Consider the following 24522-nt stretch of genomic DNA (forward strand, 5'->3'; position numbering starts at 1 on the left):
TGGTTATAACTAATGATTCCGATCCTGCCAGTTCACACCCTCTGACGGTAAAACTCCGTTAGTGGATTTTGAGGGTGTGACAGCTTGAGCGTTAGAAAGGCTTCTTCTTGCTTCGAGCCCCAAATATACGGTTTACCTTTGTGCGTCAGAGCTGTTAAAGGCAAAGCGATCTTTGAGAAGTTCGAAATAAATCGCCGGTAGTAACCAGCTAAGCCCAGAAAGGAACGGATCTCAGAAGGAGAGGATGGCGTAATCCAGTTCTTGATTGCTTCAATTTTGGATGGGTCGACATGAATACCCATCTTGTTTACAACATGACCAAGAAACTGTACTTCATCAGACCAAAATTCACACTTGGAAAGCTTAGCATAGAGTTGCTCGGCTCTAAGCTTTTGCAATACCAATCGGAGATGTTGCTCATGCTCGGCCTTGGTCTTAGAATACACCAGAACATCATCGATAAACACAATCACGAATTTATCCAAGAAGGGCCTACACACCCGATTCATTAGATCCATGAAAACGGCGGGTGCGTTGGTTAGACCGAAGGACATGACCAAGAATTCAAAATGGCCATAACGAGTTCGAAAAGCAGTCTTCGGAACATCTTCATCGCGGATGCGCAACTGGTGATAACCAGAGCGGAGATCAATCTTCGAGAAACAAGAGGCACCTTGGAGTTGATCAAAGAGGTCGTCAATACGCGGTAAGGGATACCGGTTTTTAATGGTGAGTTTGTTCAACTCGCGGTAATCAATACACATGCGAAACGATCCATCTTTCTTTTTAACGAACAACACCGGAGCACCCCAGGGCGAAGAGCTAGGGCGAATGAATCCTTTAGCAGTCAACTCTTTGAAGTTGGCTGGCCAATTCTTGCATCTCAGCGGGTGCAAGACGGTAAGGAGATTTAGCTACGGGGGAAGCACCAGGGACAAGATCAATACGGAACTCGACTTCACGAGCGGGAGGGATACCAGGAAGATCATCAGGAAAAACTTCAGGGAAATCACGCACAACAGGGATATCGCGAAGCTTCTCTTCTTCAGCAGGTTTAACCACATGAGCTAAGAATGCAATACACCTTTTCCGCATGAGTCTTTGGGCTTCGGCGCAAGACATAAGTTTAAGACCGCGGGAGGGTTTTTCGCCGTAGATATGAAGATCACCATTTTCTCGAGGAATGCGAATCAACTTCTTGGCGCAAATAACTTCGGCGCGATTATGCGAGAGCCAGTCCATACCAATGATAACATCAAAGCTTCCAAGAGGCATAGGGATGAGGTCAATCAGAAAATCGTTTTCGTTAAGGTTAAGCGTACAATCCTTGATCACAGAGTTAATTAAAATAATTTCACCATTAGCCAATTCAACTGAAAAATCTTCTTTTAAATCGTTGCGCGGTCGCGCAAGCTTCTGCTCGAAGGCGTGAGAAATAAAACTTCGATCGGCGCCAGTATCAAAAAGTACAGAAGCATAAAATCCGTTAAGTAAAAATGTACCATTAACTACGTCATTATTCGCTTGCGCTTGGTGCGCGGTTATGTTAAAAGCTCGTCCACGCGTCACTTGGTTTGAAATCTGGTTCACCGGATTCGCTTGTGTGATTTGCACTTGTAGCCTTGGGCACGCGTTCCGGAAATGACTGGGATCACCGCAGTTAAAGCACGATCTGGGTCGTGAGTTTTGGTAGGTTGGTTGTGGGTTCTGCGGGTAGACTGGTGGTGTTGGCGCAATTGGATTGGCGAGAAGGACTCTACAGTTTTCAGCAGTGTGACCAGTACGGCCACATCGGTTACAAAGTCGACACGGGGTTTGGGTTGGGTGGTGAAATCTACAGGTTGGGCAAAAGGGATGGTTTCCTGTGTAAGGTTTCTTAGTTGGCGGGGCAGGGAGTGCTGGATTGGTTAAGGCATAGTTGTGGACTACAGGAGGTGTTGGGTAGGCTGACAGAGGGTTAGGCGCGTAAACTGGGGGTTGGTAGATGGGTTGCTGGACAATGGGCGGGTTGGTAAGCGCATAGGCCTTGCGCCTGCGCTTGAGGTTGTTATGGTTTGAGGGTTCTGGTTTGGTTTCTGTTGGTTCAGGGGCAGTTTTGGTGAGTTTGGTCTTCTCAGTTCCCCGCAGGAACAGGGTTCCTGCTCTGACATGGTTGTCGCTGAGCACAGCGGCCAACTCAATGGCGTCAGAGAGGGTAACTGGGTTTCTGGCCCATACAGAATCTTGAATTTCCATGGGGAGACCCCCAAGGAATTTCTCTATGGCTCGGCGTGAAGGGGTAACAAGGTGAGGGACCAGTAAGCTTAGCTCGTGGAAGCGCGTCGCGTACTCGCGCGCTTCGCCACTGTATTGCTTCAAGTTCCAGAATTCTTCCTCCAGGCGCTTAACTTCGTTGGGAGGGCAGAATTCTCGCGTAAGAATTTCCTTGAATTCCTCCCAGGTCATGCTAGAAGCAGCCTCTGCGCCACGCGCATGAGCTACTCCATTCCACCATGTAAGCGCTCTGGATTCCAGGACACTGGAAGCATATAGGGTTCGTCTGTCTGAGGGGCATTGGGTGTGGAGGAAAGTGTTTTCTATCTTCTCGAGCCATTGGAGCATCACGGTGGCTCCTCCAAGACCTGTGAACTTTGGAGGGTTACCCGCGTTAAAGGACTTAATGTTATAACCAGAGGTGTTGGTATTGTTTTGGCTCAAAGCTTGGGCTATCGCGGCGGCCATTTCCTGGGAACGTTGCTGTCTACGCATGCGCGAGGCTTCTCTTCTCTGAAATCGGCGAGATAGCGGAGGCATTCTATAAAAATTTTAATTTTTAGTTAACATCTTGGTTTTTATCGCAAAGTTTTAATCTTATAAAGCTTGGTTTCACGGAGTTAGATGCTATCAAAAGTTAAAGTAAAATAAATGACCCAAAATGCAGACTTAATAAAGGTAACAAATTCGAATCAAGAATCGACAATTCATGTATCACCATGACTTTCCGAATTCCAAATTTAAAATATACGAGTAAACGAGTATTGGAGATTGACGATTCATGTATCACCATGACTTTTCAATCTTCAATATAAAATATACAAGAAAATGAGTATTGGAGGTTGACAATTCATGTATCACCATGACTTTTCAAGTCTCCAACCTCAGAACATAATCGTAAATGGAAATTGAAAATCAACTATTCATGTATCACCATGACTTTTCGGATTTTCAAATCCCACAAACGAATATGTAAGTAAAATCAATAAAAATCGAAATTCAACAAAAATCGAAATATCGCGAAATAAAACATAAAATCATATACTGCGCAAGCGCGAGCATATTCACAAATAACGAGTAATTAACAATAAGCGCGCAAACATGAGATTTCTCTCATGCGCGAGAAGGGACTCTTAGGTATTCTAGGCCGTTACGTCTAACCACCTATCCTAAAGTCAACCTGGCTCTGATACCAATCTGTAACACCCCGACCAAAGGAAGATTATACATCGGGGCGCCACATATTGTTTCATTACTCGTGACACTATTGGGTGTCAATATTTAATAAATACATTCATTCGCGCACGCGCAGGGTAAAAGTAGATAACATAAATCATCATAAATCAATATATTATAAATCATAATATTCGAACAGCAATAACTTGTCTTGATACATTTTAATCTAGGTCCAAAATAAAGAAAACTTCCTATGTGTCCACAAGCTCCAAAACAGCTACTGCAAACCTGAACATGTGTTAAAATAAACGTCAAACACTTGCGTGTTGGTGAGAAATCAAGTTTAATACAATACATAGATAACAATAAAATCTGCGCGCAACATGTGTATGTCTGGTTTTCAACAAGGGTGTAATCTGATCGGGACCAACTCTAAGATTCATAAGACTGCCAGTGCTCACAATTGAGCTCACAAACAAGACTAACTGTGCATGTGTAAACAAAAGAGGAAAATCATAAACGATAGTTCTCCCGTGTTCATCTAATGGTACCATGAAAACTGCGGAATAGACCGACAAGACGGTTAATGATCCACACATACAAATAAACAGCCAAGTCTACGTCCTCAACACATGGGATACTGCGCGACTAAAGTTCATAAACAAGTTTAAGACTCTAAGTTTGTATGAACACATGAACATCCCAAAATATTAAAAGCAAAAAGGGATTTGGTACGAGATTACTCACTTGATAAACGATGCGGTGAAAGATAAAGCAAGAACCAACTTTAAACAAGCACAAGTTAACCTATAATTAAAGATTATTGTTTTAACGATCTGTTTTAAGTCTTGATTATAAGTTAGCATAATTAATAGGTTATTATATATAATATATTACCGGAAAACAGGGCAGAGGAGAGGAGAAAACGGAGGCAAGAGAGGAGGGAGGCGGCTGAAGAACAACGGCAGAGAGCAAAAAGGGAGGAAGAGAATAAGTGTAGTGTGTGAAGTGTTAAGAAAATAGTACTATATATAGGCAAACCCTAGGGGACACAAACCCTAGAAAAGATCTCCAAAAGTAAAAGAAAAGATATCAACAGTAAAAAGTTCTGAAAAGTAAAGATATCAAAAGATATGGTAGCAGGGAAAAAGAGAAAAAGGCTGACAGGATTCAGAAAAAGGCATGGGAGAGGACAGATAAAGTACTGGTCAAGCATGGCAAAAGCAGATTCTCAAAAGATTATGTCAGTCACTTTTTCTGTCAACCAATGGGGTTGGTGCGCATGCTGCGCCGAAAGTAACTCTTCAGACATAAAGCAGATTAGGTCAACAGCTCAAAAGATAAGACAACACAAAAGCAAACGGCTAGTTAAACAGAAGAAAACTCAAAGGGTTTGACTCGAGAAGGCTGACACAGAAGGTCAAGAGAGCGCGAGCGCGAAGGCAGACAGAACTAACCTTAACGCGTCGCGGAAAGAACTACCATTTCTAAGCGTGCCGCGGGAAGAGTCACATTTCTTAGCGCGCCGCGGGAGGAACTAAAATTCCTAGCGCGCCGCGGGAAGAACTATAATTCTTCGCGCGTCGAGGGATGAACTACGATTCTTAGCGCGCTGCGAGAAGAACTACAAATCCTTAGCGCGTCGCGGGAAGAACTTCCGTTCTTAGCGCGCTGCGAGAAGAATTACAATTCTTAGCGCGCTGCGAGAAGAGTTCGTCTCGCGTATCGCTAAAACAGGTGGTCTTCACGCAGGATTCCTTGTAAGGGAGTCTGGCGCGTGGAGCTGCGCAGACAACCTTAGGCGGGAAGAACCAAAGGACAAGCAAAGAGTTAGAAGAGGGAAACAAGGCGTAAGGGCGGGACGGCGACAAGAGGGAAAAGAAGGCGGAAAGAGAGGAGAGGGACGGGACGGCGGAAAGAAAGAGAGAGAAAGAGGCGGGAAGGAAAATATATTATTATTATTAAAAATAAAGTATAAGTATAAATATATATTAAATCATAAAAGAAAGAGTTCGGGTCAGAGAAACGGGTACCTGGGTCGGGTCGGATCGGGTCAGATGTCACAGTTTATACCCGTTCGTCATCTTTCTTTGGCCGGCGTTGTTGTCTCTAGTTAGGTCGTGTATAAACGACGAATTAGGTAATCAAATATATGGTTAAGATCGTCTTGTTGTGCTTCATATTAACCCTAACATCAATTAAACGAACTCTTAACGGATTGAGCGATTTGATGAGTTAGAGTTTATGATCAATTTGTGATTTTACAAGTTCTGTATATAATAAATCATTCATAACTGTTAAGCAACTGACACACCAGCACGCTTGGCTGGTATTCCTTAGGTCGGCTGAGGTCACGGGTTCATGTCCGGCCAGCAAGTTTTTTTTGGTATTTTATTTATTTTAATTGGTTTTAATTATTTAAATATATTATAATTAATATTAAATTATTAAATAAATGATATTTTATTCAAAAAACGTCATAAAAGTTAAACGTTTTGTATTGGCTAGTTTCGTTACAAGTTTTCGTGTGTGTGTGTATATATATATGTGTGTGTGTGTGTGTATTTCTCATTAATAATAAATCATTTTTTTATTAAAAACCGACACGAATATTGGTGTTTTTTGTTATTAAAATATCTTCATAAAAAATTGCTCATATTTATTATATATATATATATATATATATATATATATTATTCGTTTTAAATAGAATTATAATAAACATATTAAACATGTTAATATGTTTTTACCACCGGATTTCATTAAAGATTCTAAAATATAAATTTTACTATAATTATATATTTGAACGTGTATTATTATAGTATACCTCCACCCAGATTTATTTAAACTAATTATTCGTAGATTCGATTATATAATAAACAATGATCTTATAATTAAACGATAACAATAATTCGTAGAGATCAATCGTTCAATCCATAACGTATCAATCATAATTGTAACTCAATCCACATCGAAATCCTAAATTCATTATACGTATTACATCATTTATAATTGATTCATAATATTATATTATTTAACTAGGATTCTTGCCGATAGTTCTCGAAGAGAGTGATTTTCACTTTCTTGTCGTAATCATTCCCGTTTGGGTTATTCGATTAGGTGAGTTTTATCATTCCCTTATTTTACTCGAATTTCACAAACGTTTTGGGGACATATGCGTATATCGTACTATACATACATATCTATATATACATACATATCAAAAATTGCAAACGTGTAATTGCGTGTGATTAATCAAATCTACTTATGTGCTTATTTGTCTTTGTATGCAATCGTTTGGCATATCCCCTTGGAGAGGGTTCTCATTCTATTGACCACCGCCCGATTCGCTTGGCAACGATCTTATTCTTATTTGCTCATGTTTGATTACCTGCGCCCGATTTGCTTGGCAATGGTTTAATCGACAACTTTCTTGCTTATGGTTTGATTTCATTGCCGCATTTATTACGTTTTGCTTATTTATTATATTAACATTATTTTTGGTGTGAAAACTTGATGATAAACTCACTCAACATGTTTGTTGACAAAACTCCATTTTCTACGCATATGCAGGTTTCCTGTGTTGAAGGATGGACACTTAGAAATACCTTAGGGTTATATTGAAGACAAACTTGAATTCAAATGATTGTATTTATTTATTTGAATTGTTTTGTTGTATTTGATTATTGTGTGTATTATTTGAACAAAATAATTAATTAGATATTGTCATTTATATTTATGATAGTATCTTCGAGTTGTGAGCAATCGGATCACGCCCCGGCATTTCCGCCTTAGGTTGGGGGTGTTACACAGTGTGCCCACCGTCTACCCACATATGTAAGGATCCAGACAAACGTATACAATAGTCTGAGGGCAAGCGATTATCTTTGTTTATAAAATTTTAGGGATGCATAATCCCATGTAAACATTTGTAAGACTCGTTATAAGAGATATAAGTTTGAGCGTATTCACTTTTGTTCTTTGATCAGTGTGTCTCACTGATTTATGCTTTTTGTTACATCGGACCTATATTACGAAAATAACCTTTTACAAATACTAGATCAACAATCTAGCTTCAGACCTTTAGTCTGTTCGCATAACCTTTACTTTGATATTCATTTCTTTATAAAACATAAGGATCGTTAGTCCTTTCTTTGTTTACCATTTATACACTACGCTTCTTCTTCATGAAAAACGCATATATCAGGTTTCTTCTATCATAAGAAACATCATAAAATCTTTATATAAAATAAAGAAATAATATTTCATTTATAACCTCGTCTTATGAAATCTATATTTCATTTATTATCTGATCAAGGTATGAACTATATCCCAGAATAGGGCTTAAGCCATATATATAATAAAATAATCGGGCAGACGTGCAGAACCCCTACATTGTATGGCTTGTTTATATGACGCAGGCAGCACTTCTACTTATCGTCGGGTAATCGAGAGAATAAACCGACAAATGTTCTACTTCTTGCACGCACTGCGAGATAATGAACACTTTGGAACGTCGGGATCGTGGCACGCATTTCAAGGTTATAAATGTAATTGGAGTGTGGTTGGACGAATGAGAATTCATCCTATGGCCACCTATTTATAGGTAGAAAAAGTGTTCCTTCGCATAGCGTGAAGGACCATCATCTTGTTAGTTCACGTAGCGCGAACGGCTAATAAACCGTCGCAGACATTTCTTGTCTTTCGCATAGCGCGAATCATTCCTTTGCATCGCGCGAAGTAGACCCATAGGTCTAGTGAGTTGACAACTAGACCTGCCACGTGTCACCACGTGGCGACATGTGTCCTATGACGTGTTGCCACATGCCGTTCAACGGTTTGATTACTTCGTGGTTACTTCACGTAGCACGAAGCTTTTTACTTATTTATTTCGCGACGCGCAAAGGAACTTAAATTTCAAAATTTCCTTTTTTAGTCCCTGGACTTTGGTAGCTCGTCGTGTCTAAGTATGCCATCAAAGCACCACATAGCGCCCATCGCCCGAGCCCGTGCGTGTGTGCGTTAGGACCACTGGATACATCTTGGCATATAAGAATATTAATATGGAAATTCTTTATCTTAGAAAAGAGCTTCCAAGTTTTATAATTTTCCATTATGGGAGGAAATCTCTCTTTCCTATTTATACCCATGTGAAATGCTTTCAGTTTCTTCATTCCTTCCATGTGGGATGAATTTTCTTATCTCATTAGCATAAGATGCTTATCTCATTTCCCCATTACTTATCTTATGAATATTTTTGGTCCTTGATCTTTATAAATTTGTCAAATTTGGACCGAAATTTTGGGGATGTTACACAAGTATAAGCATGGCTTCCCCCACCCTCGTTTGTCTACTAAGTAGTGCACATTTACGTGTTTCGTTCGAAAAGTTTTATATGCAGTGTAAATTTACCCATTTTATTATAGTCTTTTAACGTTTTCTTTTAGGATATATATATATATATATATTGTGTTTGTATTTTGAAGTTGTGAAACAGCTGTCCGGAACTCAAACAAAAAGTAAATATAGGCAAAATTGTTGTTTTGGTTGAATTCGATCAGTTTTAATCGAAACCGAACCAACTTGAATTCGGATCGATTACGGTTTGATTATACCCTTTCCAGATTCGGTTAGGTTCGATTTTCAATTAGAAGCAAAAAAATCTCATAACCGAAAAACATTAGATCCAATAAATCGTTAACCAAACTAGTTATCTTAAACATGAAAGTTACCACCAATACACCATGTAAAAAAGTCCTTGGTAGTGGATGACTTGCGCACTTACTAAATTTTTAGGAGGGCGAGAATGTGGAAAATCGCACTCTGATTTATTCAAAAGTGTACCGATGATGCTGACAGTTAAATTAAAATTTAATATTAACAATAGTTTATATTAAAACATTAAACTTTATACTAAATTATACTTTTTTTCCTATTTCGCCAGTTAAGAAGAAAAGGTAAATTGACCATTTGACAAGGTAAACAAAAAAATCTAACATCAGACCACTTCGTTCGCGTAAAGTAATAAACATTAGCAATTAAAGTTACTTGTATAATGGAAGTTAAGTGTAACTGACTCCAATTTAACGAAAAATTGTCAGAACAAACATTTGTATCTTATCAATATTTGTTTTGGCAAAATTGATGATGGTAAAAGCATCCAGTTCTGGACAGATCCTTGGACCACTTCACAACCTCTCAAAAAAGCTCTTCTCTAATCTATTTATAATGAATCATCTAAAAACAAATTAGTCTTTGAATGTTTCGGTCAACAGAATCAGTCCTGGAGTTGGAGATTACCACATAGGTGGTAGATATTAGAAATTGGATACTAATGAATTCAAAAGTCTTAGTTTATTCATAACAATGAGTGCAGATTTATAACATTTACAAGCTAATATCAAGGAGAAGAATACGTAAAAGTAAATGACATAATAAATATAAACAAATGCTTATTTTAGAATCTTGATCTCCTGCATGAATTGAGCATAATATTAATTCAAAATATTAAATATTTGAATTAATTGTGATTCTATCTTTATTATTAATATGCCCCCGCAAGATTGGCGGTCTAGAAGTTAGTCCAATCTTGGTCATTAAGAGATCAAATCTTGAACGAGGAGTCGGCTTTGTAAGAGCATCAGCTAGTTGATCATCCCCGGCAATTTGAGTAACACGAATGGATTGATCGGCTACTTTTTCACGTACAAAATTAAAATCAAGAGCAAGATGCTTCACGCGGGAGTGAAAAATAGGATTGGCGGAATATTGAGTGGCACTTAGGTTATCACAAAAAATGGTTGGGGTGATGGTAGACTTGAATCCGAGTTCATGTAAGAGAGATTTTAGCCATAGAACCTCAGTGGTTGTAGACGAGCCAGGAATTCAGCTTCGGTTGAAGAGCGAGCTACCGTGGGTTGTATTTTGGAGCTCCATGCAATTGGATTAGAGCCTAGGTAAACAGTATAACCTGTGGTGCTGCGGTAATTGTCTTTGTCACCAGCCCAATCTGCATCAGTAAAGGCATGAAGTTGTAATGGTGATTTATAGCGAAGTAAAATTCCTTTATTTATCGACCCGTGAAGATACCGAAGTAAACGTTTATGGGCATTCCAGTGAGTAGTGGTGGGAGCATGCATAAATTGTGATAAACTTATTAACTGTGAATGCCACGTCAGGTCGTGTAAGGGAAAGGTATTGTAGAGCCCCGACCAAGGCCCTATATTCTGTGGGTGACGGAATAGGTGTGCCACTATGTAAGGTGATGGGCTCAGAGCAAGTAATTGGGGTCATCATCGGCTTACATTCACTCATATTGGCTCGTTGTAAGATGTCATAAATGTATTTAGTTTGGGAGAGAAGCATTCCGTGAGAATGAAGAAGAACTTCGACACCAAGAAAGTAGGATAGGGTGCCAAGATCCTTGAGGGAGAATTTGGTGGCAAGAGAAGAAATAAATGAGTTGGGAATTTGGTCCGGTGATGATGATGTCATCAACATAGACCAAGGTATATATGGGAGATGAACTAGAAGTTTGCATGAACAAGGAAGGATCTGAGATGGTGGGTTGGAACCCTTTGAGATGGAGAAGATTTTAATTCTTCATACCAAGCACGAGATGCTTGTCGAAGCCCATATATGGCTTTATTTAGTTTGCATATATGAGACGGAAATGATGGGTTTATGAAGCCGGGTGGTTGAGCCATGAAAACATTCTCGGACAACGTGCCTTGTAGAAAGGCATTGTTGATGTCGAGTTGACGAAGGCTCCAATTTTGTGAGACGGCTAAGGAAAGAATGAAACGAAGGGTAGCGGGTTTGGAGGCATTCCAATCTCTCGATCATGATTCACAGAAGGGATGAACATTGTAAAATATTGACTTGGCTTTTGATGAGCTTCACCAAATCCTACAGCTGCTGGTTATTGGAGCCAGGATTTTGATTCCCCACATTTCGCTCTTTTCATAGGATCGCAAGGATTACATTCGCTTACTCCAGCTATCACCAACACCACTATAGTTTCATGACTTTTTAACGCAAATAACCTTACATATTTGATTATTTAAAAGTATGTATATATGTGTTATCATGTGACACCCGGTAAATTCCCAATCCCTTAAACCAAGTAATCAACCTAAATATTAGGTAATTATGTTATATGCGCCCTGCGCGAAGCGCGCCATGTTAGTCAGCGCGTGCATTTGTTATGTGCGCCCTGCGCGAAGCGCGCCATGTTAGAGTCAGCGCGTGCATTTGTTATGTGCGCCCTGCGCGAACGCGCCATGTTAAGAACCAGCGTGGGAATATGTTATATGCGCCATGCGCGAATGTTTTGGCTTTATGTTTTCATGCACCTTAACGTTATGTTGTCTAATGGGTTGACCATCCCGCATGATGCTAAGGCGGGTGCATCCTAAACCGTTTATGCGCGTGCGGAAGGGAACTAACCTCCCCGCATGGCGGGAACATTGAGAGCTAGTTTGTCTGAAGCTCCAAGATGGAATTGACTTCAACATAACTGATCACCATATTGAAATACCAAGACCACCTGGAGAATCTACAAATGAAACTCAATGTCCCTAACTGCGAGAAGGTTACGTGCCTACCCGCAGCAAAGAAATGTCCTTCACGCAGAAAGCTATGCGCACCAAGTGATACGCGCAGAACACTTAGTCTATTCTCCAGACGTAAGGAGATTACTCCCGCCCAAAAGGAAACAGTAGCGTGTTTCAGAGATTTTCCACTTTTTACTGTACACTAACAAAAGTACCTGAAAAAGCACACTGTAACACGAAAAGTCAACTGTCAGCCACCCTATTCTCACCAACCCCAGACCTGCATGTCCTGACCAAATCAAATCAAAATCTTTTATCCACTACTCCACTCTTAAATAAATAATAATAATTTCCATACTTTATCATCATTACCCCTAGATATGAAAAGATTACAATCCCCTAAAGCAAGGGATTGTGTTTCCTTGAGTTTGCCTATAAATATGTAACCTAAATTATCACCCAAAACACACTTCAAAGAACTGCAAACTTGCACTAATCCTCTCCCAAGCATCCGTTGTTCTCATTTCCGATCCTGATACTAGGTAAGCCGAGAATATAACCTTGAGATCTACTTTCCAACCCTTATATTCTCCTATTTCTTGATCTTAATATATATACTTCTTGTTATTTAATCGTATTCTAGACCTTCAATTCCGAGGCCAACACCAAGAAAACCCGAATCTCGATTTAATCCCTTAACAAGAACCACAGGTGAGTCTCAAAGCCCCTATTTTCACCGTTTTCACTATTTTAAACTGTTTTCGGGGCGAGGGACACGCACTTAAATAATGTTTTATCATGGTATACTTACAAGCTATGCAAGCGATTATGTGTTTAAGTTATGTTTCATGATGAGCAATGCAAACGGTTATCTATGATTTTTCGATGTTAGTGCACCAGATTCGAGTAAGTGATCACTTTACCATTGGAACTCTAAGGGTAGGGACTGCTGGTTTGATCCGCCCACTCGTAGGGGTCGCACCTCTTACACAGACGAGTGCCTAGTATGGTCATGGGGCAGTACTATGGGTTTGAGCCCGCTCGTAGAGGTCGCTCCTCTTACGCAGACGAGCGCCTTGTTTTCCGGCACAACGTCCGCGCGTAACCCGCGGGACGGAATTATTGATTAGCTCGTAGGGGCAGCGCCTCTTTGCATAGACGAGCACGGTTTTTCAGATATGTCCACGCGCAAACCGCGGGACAGTATTACTTATTTCGCTCGTAGTGGCAGCACCACTTACACAGACGAGCACAGTTCCCAGAAATGTTCGCGCGTAAACCGCGGAACGATTTTTATCAGATTATGTTCAGAACTATGTTTTACTAAGCATGTGTTTCAATGATGCTATCAGAATTATGTTTATGACGCGATACGATTTATCAAGTTACTAAAACTTGTGAACTCACTCAGTTTATACTGATTCAAATGTTTTTACGTGTCTTTCAGGAGATAACTAGGTAGCGCATGGAGTCACACTTAGAGCACCTCACGCTGAACATCTAAAACTAGCTTTTTGGAAGATCTTAGTTCTATCCCTTCGATGCGCATGGTTGCTCCCGCCGCGCAAGGGGATACGGCGTGGAAATCTTCAACAGTTTTTATACTTGGATGTTTTTATGTAACTTTTAAACAATGTAATGTATTTGTATTAAACTTTTCATGCGCAATGAAAATCTTTGAATGTTTGCAATGGCCCGTGCTTAATTATCAATCCCCACTCGCGCGCGCCCGGCTGTTTCCGCCGCTCAGGGCCGGGTGTGACAGATTGGTATCAGAGCACTGGTTATAGCGAACTAGGAAAAGAAGTTTTAACCTAGACTATAACCGTTGGGGAATCACATGGAATATTTTTTCAAAGAATATTTTCAAAAGAAACTATACACACACTTAGGAACACGGGTCACACAGTGTCTAGTAAATAATGATAACATTATGTGCTCAGAGTACATGCGCTAAGTTTGATATATTTTCATTCTCTTTTAAAGCGAGAATGCCTCCAACTAAAGCCAAAGGAATTACCATGACACCCGAGGAACTCGCGGAAATAATCGCGCAAGCAATCGCAACACATGAGGCCAGCAAGGCCGAATCAAGTCAGGGTCGTCAGAATGAGACCCCAGAACCCGAATCAGGAGCCTTGGACAAAGGATGCTCCTACAAGACATTCATGGCCTGTAAGCCTTGGCCATTCAAGGGTACCGAAGGGGCCATTGGGCTCTACAACTGGATTGACAAGATGGAGACAGTTCTCTCCATTAGCGGATGTAGTGAGAACCAGAAGGTCCTTTACGCGACCTGCATGTTCCAAGAGGCAGCTTCGTCTTGGTGGAAGCTTCAAACGAAAACATTGGGGCGAGAAGTTGCTCTTCACAAGACCTGGGAAGAACTGAAGGAAATGATGATGAGAAAGTTCTGCTCTCGCGCAGAAATCCAGAGTCTACAACAGGAATTCTGGAACCACACAATGGTAGGAACGGATATCGACGCCTACAACAACCGGTTCAACGAGCTTTGCCAGTTGGTGCCAGACATGGCAAACACGGAGGAAAAGAAGATCGAGAGGTATATCTTTGGGTTACCTCCTGTTGTTAGGGTTCCGCTCAACGCCGCAGCGCCTCCAACCTTTGATGAGGCGGTAGCGCGGGCCATCACCCTTACAAGGGATACGGTCCGTGCGGGTATGTTGACTACGCGCGGAAACGAGCAGCGAACCTCTGACTCCAAGAGGAAATGGAACTCTCACCACCGAGGGTCCGATTCCAAGCAGCCACCGTTCAAGAAGCAGGAGAGCGTAAGGGCTTACGCGATCCAAGCCGCGGAGCCATCAAGGAAAGGATACAGTGGCCCTTACCCATGGTGCAACAAATGCAAGTTTCACCACGAGGGTGAATGCGCGAGCGTCACGTGCGCCAAATGTAACAGGCCAGGGCACAAGACGGTGAATTGCCGTGCTAAAGAGGCTGGAGCCAATGACAACTGCTACGCATGCGGAAAGCCAGGGCATTTCAGTCGGGATTGCCCGCAAAGGGGAAACCAAGCTCGCGGGAGAGCTTTTGTGATCGGCGCGGGTGAAGCTAAAGAAGAGCCGAATGTGGTAACCGGTACGTTTTTGCTTAACGGACATTTTGCATTTGTCTTATTTGATACTGGCGCTGACCTAAGTTTTATATCCACTGAGTTTAAAGACTCCCTAGGCCTAGCAACTAGTAGGCTAGACATGCCTTATACTATAGAACTAGCCAATGGTAGGCAGTTATGTGCAAACGAAAGAACTGAACAATGTGTAATAGTCATGGGAGGTCACGGGTTCAATATTAATTTGTTGCCAATAGACTTGGGAAGTTTTGACATTGTGGTAGGTATGGATTGGTTAGTCGAGAACCGCGCGGAAGTTATTTGCCATGAGAAGCGGGTTCGGGTCCCACTGTTGAACGGAGAAACCTTGGTAATTCAAGGGGAAAGAAGGGGAGTTGCGACGAAACTGATTTCGTGCCTAAAGGCGCGTAAGTGCCTAAGGAAAGGGTGCTACGCCTTCCTGGCGCATGTCGTAGAAAAGAAAGGAGATGAGCGAAGAATTGAAGACTTACCAGTAGTGCGCGAATTTCCAGAAGTATTTCCTGAAGATTTGCCCGGATTACCGCCGCCGCGACAAGTCGAGTTTCGTATTGATTTGGTCCCAGGAGCTGCGCCAGTAGCTCGAGCACCTTATCGACTAGCTCCATCTGAGATGCAAGAGCTATCCAATCAGTTACAGGAACTATTGGATAAGGGTTTCATACGCCCAAGCTTTTCACCTTGGGGAGCTCCAGTACTGTTTGTTAAGAAGAAGGATGGTTCGTTCAGAATGTGTATTGACTACAGGGAGCTGAACAAGCTGACAGTCAAAAATCGGTACCCCTTACCGAGGATTGACGACTTATTTGACCAGTTGCAGGGATCCAGTTATTATTCGAAGATAGATCTACGGTCAGGATACCACCAACTTAGGGTCCATGAGGAAGATGTGCCGAAAACAGCCTTCCGAACTAGATACGGCCATTATGAGTTCTTAGTGATGCCTTTCGGGCTAACTAATGCGCCGGCTGTGTTCATGGATCTGATGAACCGCGTGTGCAAACCATACTTGGACAAGTTTGTGATTGTGTTTATAGATGATATTCTGATTTACTCTCGGACCAAGGCCGAGCATGAGCAACACCTGAGATTGATTTTGGAATTGTTGAGGAAAGAAAAGTTGTATGCGAAGTTTTCCAAGTGCGAGTTTTGGCTTAGAGAAGTTCATTTTCTCGGTCACGTTGTAAACAAGAAAGGAATACACGTTGATCCTTCCAAAGTCAAGGCCATCGAAAACTGGGAAGCGCCAAAAACCCCAACTGAGGTGAGGCAATTCCTAGGACTAGCTGGCTACTATCGACGCTTCATTGAGAACTTCTCCAAGATAGCTCTACCTCTGACCGCGCTAACTCAGAAAGACAAGAAGTTTGTTTGGGGCGAAAATCAGGAAACAGCATTTCACATGTTGAAACAGAAATTATGTAGTGCGCCAATTTTGTCTCTGCCCGAGGGGACGGATGACATCGTCGTTTACTGCGACGCTTCACATCAGGGACTTGGATGTGTCCTTATGCAGCGAGACAAAGTCATAGCATATGCCTCGCGCCAACTCAAGACCAATGAAAAGAACTACACAACGCATGATCTGGAACTTGGAGCGGTTGTCTTCGCGCTAAAGATTTGGCGCCATTACCTCTATGGTACAAAGTGTATAATCTTTACGGATCACAAGAGCCTTCAACATATATTTGATCAAAAGGATTTAAACATGAGGCAACGAAGATGGGTGGAGTTGTTGAATGATTATGATTGTGAAATTAAGTACCACCCTGGAAAGGCGAATGTGGTAGCAGACGCGCTAAGTAGGAAGGAGCGAATAAAAACGCTACGAGTCAAGGCTCTAAGGATGACCATTCACGCAGATCTCTCTACCCGCATCCGAGACGCTCAGCAAGAAGCCTTGAAACCAGAGTTTGTTAAAAACGAATGCCTTGGGGGTATGATTAAGAGTTTGGAACTTAAAGAGAACGGCAATCTATATTTTGCTAACCGCATATGGGTCCCTCTCAAGGGAGGACTGCGCGAGCAAGTATTAAACGAAGCTCACAAGACAAGGTACTCCGTACATCCTGGCGCAGACAAGATGTACCAAGATGTTAAAACGCTGTATTGGTGGCCCAATCTTAAAGGCGCCATCGCGACGTATGTCAGTAAATGCCTGACGTGTTCGAAGGTAAAGGCTGAATACCAGAAACCATCAGGGTTGCTTCAACAGCCAGAAATTCCCATGTGGAAGTGGGAACAAATCTCTATGGACTTCATCACCAAACTGCCAAGGACACCTGGGGGTTACGACACGATCTGGGTTATTGTGGATCGGCTAACTAAGTCAGCACACTTCCTGCCGATCAAGGAAACCGATAAGATGGAAAAGTTAGCCCGATCGTATATTCGAGAAGTAGTTTCAAAACATGGAGTCCCAGTGTCCATCATTTCTGATAGAGATAGTCGGTTCACATCAAGGTTTTGGAGATCGTTACAAGGAGCTCTAGGTACTCGCCTTGACATGAGTACGGCATACCATCCCCAAACAGATGGGCAAAGCGAGCGAACAATCCAGACATTGGAAGATATGCTACGCGCGTGTGCAATCGATTTCGGAGGTAGCTCGGATACTCATCTCCCATTGGTTGAATTTTCTTACAACAACAGCTATCACACAAGCATCAAGGCTGCGCCATTCGAAGCTTTGTATGGGCGCAAGTGTAGATCCCCACTGTGCTGGGCTGAAGTGGGTGACAAGCAAATGACTGGTCCAGAATTGATCCAAGAAACAACAGACAAGATTTTTCAGATAAGGGATCGCCTTAAGACAGCGCGCGACAGACAGAAAAGCTACGCAGATGTGCGAAGGAAACCATTGGAGTTTCAGGTAGGGGATAGAGTACTTTTGAAAGTCTCTCCATGGAAAGGAGTCCCCCGTTTCGGCAAGCGAGGAAAGTTGAATCCGCGTTACATTGGACCATTTGAGATCCTGGAAAGGATCGGTCCGGTTGCTTATAAACTCCGTTTACCCGCCGAACTCAGTGGAGTTCATGATACGTTTCATGTGTCCAACCTCAAAAAGTGTTTATCTGACGAAACGTTGATTTTGCCGTTGGAAGAGATTCACATCGACAAACAGCTGCACTTCGTAGAAGAACCTATAGCAGTAACCGATTGGAAGGAACAAAAGTTACGCAGAAGCAGAATCAAGTTAGTAAAGGTTCAATGGAACTCGAGGCGTGGGCCTGAATTCACTTGGGAAAGAGAAGACCAGATGCGCAAGAAATACCCACACCTCTTTCAGAACATGGCTTCTGCCAGCAACGTCTCCTAAATTTCGGGACGAAATTCGCTTAACAGGGGGAGAATGTGACACCCGGTAAATTCCCAATCCCTTAAACCAAGTAATCAACCTAAATATTAGGTAATTATGTTATATGCGCCCTGCGCGAAGCGCGCCATGTTAGTCAGCGCGTGCATTTGTTATGTGCGCCCTGCGCGAAGCGCGCCATATTAGAGTCAGCGCGTGCATTTGTTATGTGCGCCCTGCGCGAACGCGCCATGTTAAGAACCAGCGTGGGAATATGTTATATGCGCCATGCGCGAATGTTTTGGCTTTATGTTTTCATGCACCTTAACGTTATGTTGTCTAATGGGTTGACCATCCCGCATGATGCTAAGGCGGGTGCATCCTAAACCGTTTATGCGCGTGCGGAAGGGAACTAACCTCCCCGCATGGCGGGAACATTGAGAGCTAGTTTGTCTGAAGCTCCAAGATGGAATTGACTTCAACATAACTGATCACCATGTTGAAATACCAAGACCACCTGGAGAATCTACAAATGAAACTCAATGTCCCTAACTGCGAGAAGGTTACGTGCCTACCCGCAGCAAAGAAATGTCCTTCACGCAGAAAGCTATGCGCACCAAGTGATACGCGCAGAACACTTAGTCTATTCTCCAGACGTAAGGAGATTACTCCCGCCCAAAAGGAAACAGTAGCGTGTTTCAGAGATTTTCCACTTTTTAATGTACACTAACAAAAGTACCTGAAAAAGCACACTGTAACACGAAAAGTCAACTGTCAGCCACCCTATTCTCACCAACCCCAGACCTGCATGTCCTGACCAAATCAAATCAAAATCTTTTATCCACTACTCCACTCTTAAATAAATAATAATAATTTCCATACTTTATCATCATTACCCCTAGATATGAAAAGATTACAATCCCCTAAAGCAAGGGATTGTGTTTCCTTGAGTTTGCCTATAAATATGTAACCTAAATTATCACCCAAAACACACTTCAAAGAACTGCAAACTTGCACTAATCCTCTCCCAAGCATCCGTTGTTCTCATTTCCGATCCTGATACTAGGTAAGCCGAGAATATAACCTTGAGATCTACTTTCCAACCCTTATATTCTCCTATTTCTTGATCTTAATATATATACTTCTTGTTATTTAATCGTATTCTAGACCTTCAATTCCGAGGCCAACACCAAGAAAACCCGAATCTCGATTTAATCCCTTAACAAGAACCACAGGTGAGTCTCAAAGCCCCTATTTTCACCATTTTCACTATTTTAAACTGTTTTTGGGGCGAGGGACACGCACTTAAATAATGTTTTATCATGGTATACTTACAAGCTATGCAAGCGATTATGTGTTTAAGTTATGTTTCATGATGAGCAATGCAAACGGTTATCTATGATTTTTCGATGTTAGTGCACCAGATTCGAGTAAGTGATCACTTTACCATTGGAACTCTAAGGGTAGGGACTGCTGGTTTGATCCGCCCACTCGTAGGGGTCGCACCTCTTACACAGACGAGTGCCTAGTATGGTCATGGGGCAGTACTATGGGTTTGAGCCCGCTCGTAGAGGTCGCTCCTCTTACGCAGACGAGCGCCTTGTTTTCCGGCACAACGTCCGCGCGTAACCCGCGGGACGGAATTATTGATTAGCTCGTAGGGGCAGCGCCTCTTTGCATAGACGAGCACGGTTTTTCAGATATGTCCACGCGCAAACCGCGGGACAGTATTACTTATTTCGCTCGTAGTGGCAGCACCACTTACACAGACGAGCACAGTTCCCAGAAATGTTCGCGCGTAAACCGCGGAACGATTTTTATCAGATTATGTTCAGAACTATGTTTTACTAAGCATGTGTTTCAATGATGCTATCAGAATTATGTTTATGACGCGATACGATTTATCAAGTTACTAAAACTTGTGAACTCACTCAGTTTATACTGATTCAAATGTTTTTACGTGTCTTTCAGGAGATAACTAGGTAGCGCATGGAGTCACACTTAGAGCACCTCACGCTGAACATCTAAAACTAGCTTTTTGGAAGATCTTAGTTCTATCCCTTCGATGCGCATGGTTGCTCCCGCCGCGCAAGGGGATACGGCGTGGAAATCTTCAACAGTTTTTATACTTGGATGTTTTTATGTAACTTTTAAACAATGTAATGTATTTGTATTAAACTTTTCATGCGCAATGAAAATCTTTGAATGTTTGCAATGGCCCGTGCTTAATTATCAATCCCCACTCGCGCGCGCCCGGCTGTTTCCGCCGCTCAGGGCCGGGTGTGACATATCAAATTGAAATTTTTATTCTTTTCCGTTTGAGTATAATATATATTTATCTTTTGTTTAAGAAGAAAGTTAATTTTGGAATTGATACCGTGTGTACAAGGACATCCGACTTAATGTATTTTGCTGTTAAACTTTCTTTTGAAAATGAACATAAGTATACAAATACTTTTTTGGAACTGCAGTAACACAAATACTTTTTTTTTGAACGGCTACAAACACTTATTTTTGTGGGCACAAACACTTTACCCCAAAAATCAAAAGTGTTGACAAGTGATAGGCCAAACAAGATTGATTTTGTGAGGTCGCTAGTTACGTCATTCTCTATTCATTTTGAGTGCAACTTCAACTTGTTAGTAGATTTGGAACAAGTCAAAAGTATGTAGTTTAAGTCCAATTCAAATAAGTAGATAACAATATTTAATCATCCGGTCAAAAACTAAAGCGGTAAACTGTAAACATATAGTTTTTAAATCAATCTTTAAGACTACGGAAAATGCACTATTTGATTCGCTACTCTTTATACCATGTCACCATCATATCATATTTCACTTCACTATACTGTACTCTATTTTACTCAGTCAAGAAAATACTTCATCTTATGCTTTCCACCTTTTTAACTAAAATAGTAATTTTAGGTTTATAATAAAATCCATATGACTAAAATAAAACTTCAAATAATAATATTATATTTCTATTAATATTGATATAACTAAATAAAACATCAAATAGTAATATTAAAATTTTAATAATATTAATATAATTAAAATAAAACATAAAACTAACCTACTTACTAACCACTCTGATGGGATGGCAATGGGTCAGGTTTAGGTATTCCTAAACCCATACCTGATTATTAAAACTGGTCTCAAACACGTTGTAGTCGGTAATTACCCATCTGATTTCGGGTTTCCTATTGGGTTTTGACAAAATATCCGTCGGGTATACCCAACCAAATACCCGTCTAGTTTGGATCGATTTTTGATAAAATATAACTAGTCGATTACAAACAATGACTACCATAAAAATAAAATGTCTCAAATAGTTGTAATAAAATAGTTTGGACAAATAATATATTTAGAATATACTATATGTAAATATATATAATGTAAAAAAAAGTTGTGTCGGGTGCATCAGGCATAATCAGATAATTGGATTAATGTTATCAAGTAATCGGGTATATTACAAACTAGCTTTTGAACCTGTGTATTACACGGGATTTTTTAAATGATAAAACATAAGGTTTGCAATTTGAAACAAATAAACAAAATTAAAGGTAAAAAAGAAATGAAATATATTATACAAACAATAAGAAGTTTGGAATCTCAAATTTATAAATTTCGATCTTCCCATCGAGTTCGGGTTTCATTGTCATGCCTACCCTATTTCTCTCTACAGTTTCCCCAATCTTCTCCACTGTCCTCTCTCTCTCTACAATTCACCAAGCACCCTATCTCCGATCTTGTGCAATACAATTTATTTTCAGCAGTGAAAATAAGCGTAGGATTCTCTCTGCTATGTTTGTCGATGGGCGGCGCCGATTTGGAAGACGGTGTTCGCGACACCGATGGCCAGGTCGGATTTGGGCGGTATATCGGCACCCACACCCACCAACCTAAACGAAATAATCTGGGGCGAAGTTGTCACACCCCAATCTAGGGCTTAGGAGTCTGACACCCAGTTGGTACCTGTTTTGTATATATATCAGAGTTTAAGGTTGCAAAGCGGAAGACTGGATTAAAATGTTATTATATTTCAAAATACGGGGATTCAACACCCGATGGTTGGTACAAAAGAGTTTGGAATTATAAAACCATAATTTACATTATTTTAATATCAAAAACTTCATCTGAGCCATCAGATCGTCTAATGGCTAGTCGTCGTCTCCAAACACCTATTCTTGATTACCTGTAAAACAGTTTATAAAATACGTCAGCAACACATATGCTGGTGAACACGTTGACACAAAACATTTTGATACTCAATTATCCCCTCGAGACATCGTAGGCCTTGGCCCAACGTGGCTTATGAAATAATCAAGTTCTGAAAGTCTGAATTACTATTATAAACATCCAGCTCAACTCGAAACCCCTCAGCGAACATCGTAGCATTCGAAGACTTAGCAGCTACCAATATACACAAGCTAAATCCCTCTCAGACATTACTTAGATCCGGCCCAACGTGGCGGAGGCATTAGCAAGTGTGGTGCAGTGTGTAACAACTCGGGTTTTCCACGTACAACCTATATCTAGAACCCGACCCATTTACATTCGGGAAATTTTAACAACGAAAAGTAAGCACGTTTATCGAGACATTAATATAAAATTTATGATTGTTTATATATTTATTTAATATATGTTTAACTTTAGAAAATGTTCGTTTTTAGTCCAAAAAAATAAACTTTAAACCTATAATGTTTCCACCTCAACTTTTCAAGGACGAAAATACAATTTCTGCATAATATCTTTACAACCCATCTAACCAAACCCGTAACCCATGACCCGTTTAACCATAACCGTGACCCGTTTAGCTTTCTTGAGCAACAATCGTCGTTCTAAATTTGGAATTGAATCAGTTTTGGGATTTCTTATTCTATAATCGGCTTAACCAACTCAATTAATTAAGAAACAAGATCAAATCAAACCTATATTGAAATATTATACAAACCGTCTTTAACCTAGAATAAAATATATAATCTAGGCTTGATTATAATTCAATTCATTCCGTTTGCTCACCCCCGAGACCAGTGAAAGACAAACCCCTCTGGTTAATTGGATTATCATCGGCCGTTTATACCCGTTCGTCATCTTTCTTTGGCCGGCGTTGTTGTCTCTAGTTAGGTCGTGTATAAACGACGAATTAGGTAATCAAATATATGGTTAAGATCGTCTTGTTGTGCTTCATATTAACCCTAACATCAATTAAACGAACTCTTAACGGATTGAGCGATTTGATGAGTTAGAGTTTATGATCAATTTGTGATTTTACAAGTTCTGTATATAATAAATCATTCATAACTGTTAAGCAACTGACACACCAGCACGCTTGGCTGGTATTCCTTAGGTCGGCTGAGGTCACGGGTTCGAGTCCGGCCAGCAAGTTTTTTTTGGTATTTTATTTATTTTAATTGGTTTTAATTATTTAAATATATTATAATTAATATTAAATTATTAAATAAACGATATTTTATTCAAACAACGTCATAAAAGTTAAACGTTTTGTATTGGCTAGTTTCGTTACAAGTTTTCGTGTGTGTGTGTATATATATATGTGTGTGTGTGTGTGTATTTCTCATTAATAATAAATCATTTTTTTATTAAAAACCGACACGAATATTGGTGTTTTTTGTTATTAAAATATCTTCATAAAAAATTGCTCATATTTATTATATATATATATATATATATATATATATATATATATATTATTCGTTTTAAATAGAATTATAATAAACATATTAAACATGTTAATATGTTTTTACCACCGGATTTCATTAAAGATTCTAAAATATAAATTTTACTATAATTATATATTTGAACGTGTATTATTATAGTATACCTCCACCCAGATTTATTTAAACTAATTATTCGTAGATTCGATTATATAATAAACAATGATCTTATAATTAAACGATAACAATAATTCGTAGAGATCAATCGTTCAATCCATAACGTATCAATCATAATTGTAACTCAATCCACATCGAAATCCTAAATTCATTATACGTATTACATCATTTATAATTGATTCATAATATTATATTATTTAACTAGGATTCTTGCCGATAGTTCTCGAAGAGAGTGATTTTCACTTTCTTGTCGTAATCATTCCCGTTTGGGTTA

The sequence above is a fragment of the Bidens hawaiensis genome, unplaced genomic scaffold (genome assembly GCF_021521415.1).
Source record: "Bidens hawaiensis isolate Kalapana, Puna unplaced genomic scaffold, B.hawaiensis_p1.1 tig00004743_1, whole genome shotgun sequence".
NCBI classification, from domain to species: Eukaryota; Viridiplantae; Streptophyta; class Magnoliopsida; order Asterales; family Asteraceae; genus Bidens; species Bidens hawaiensis.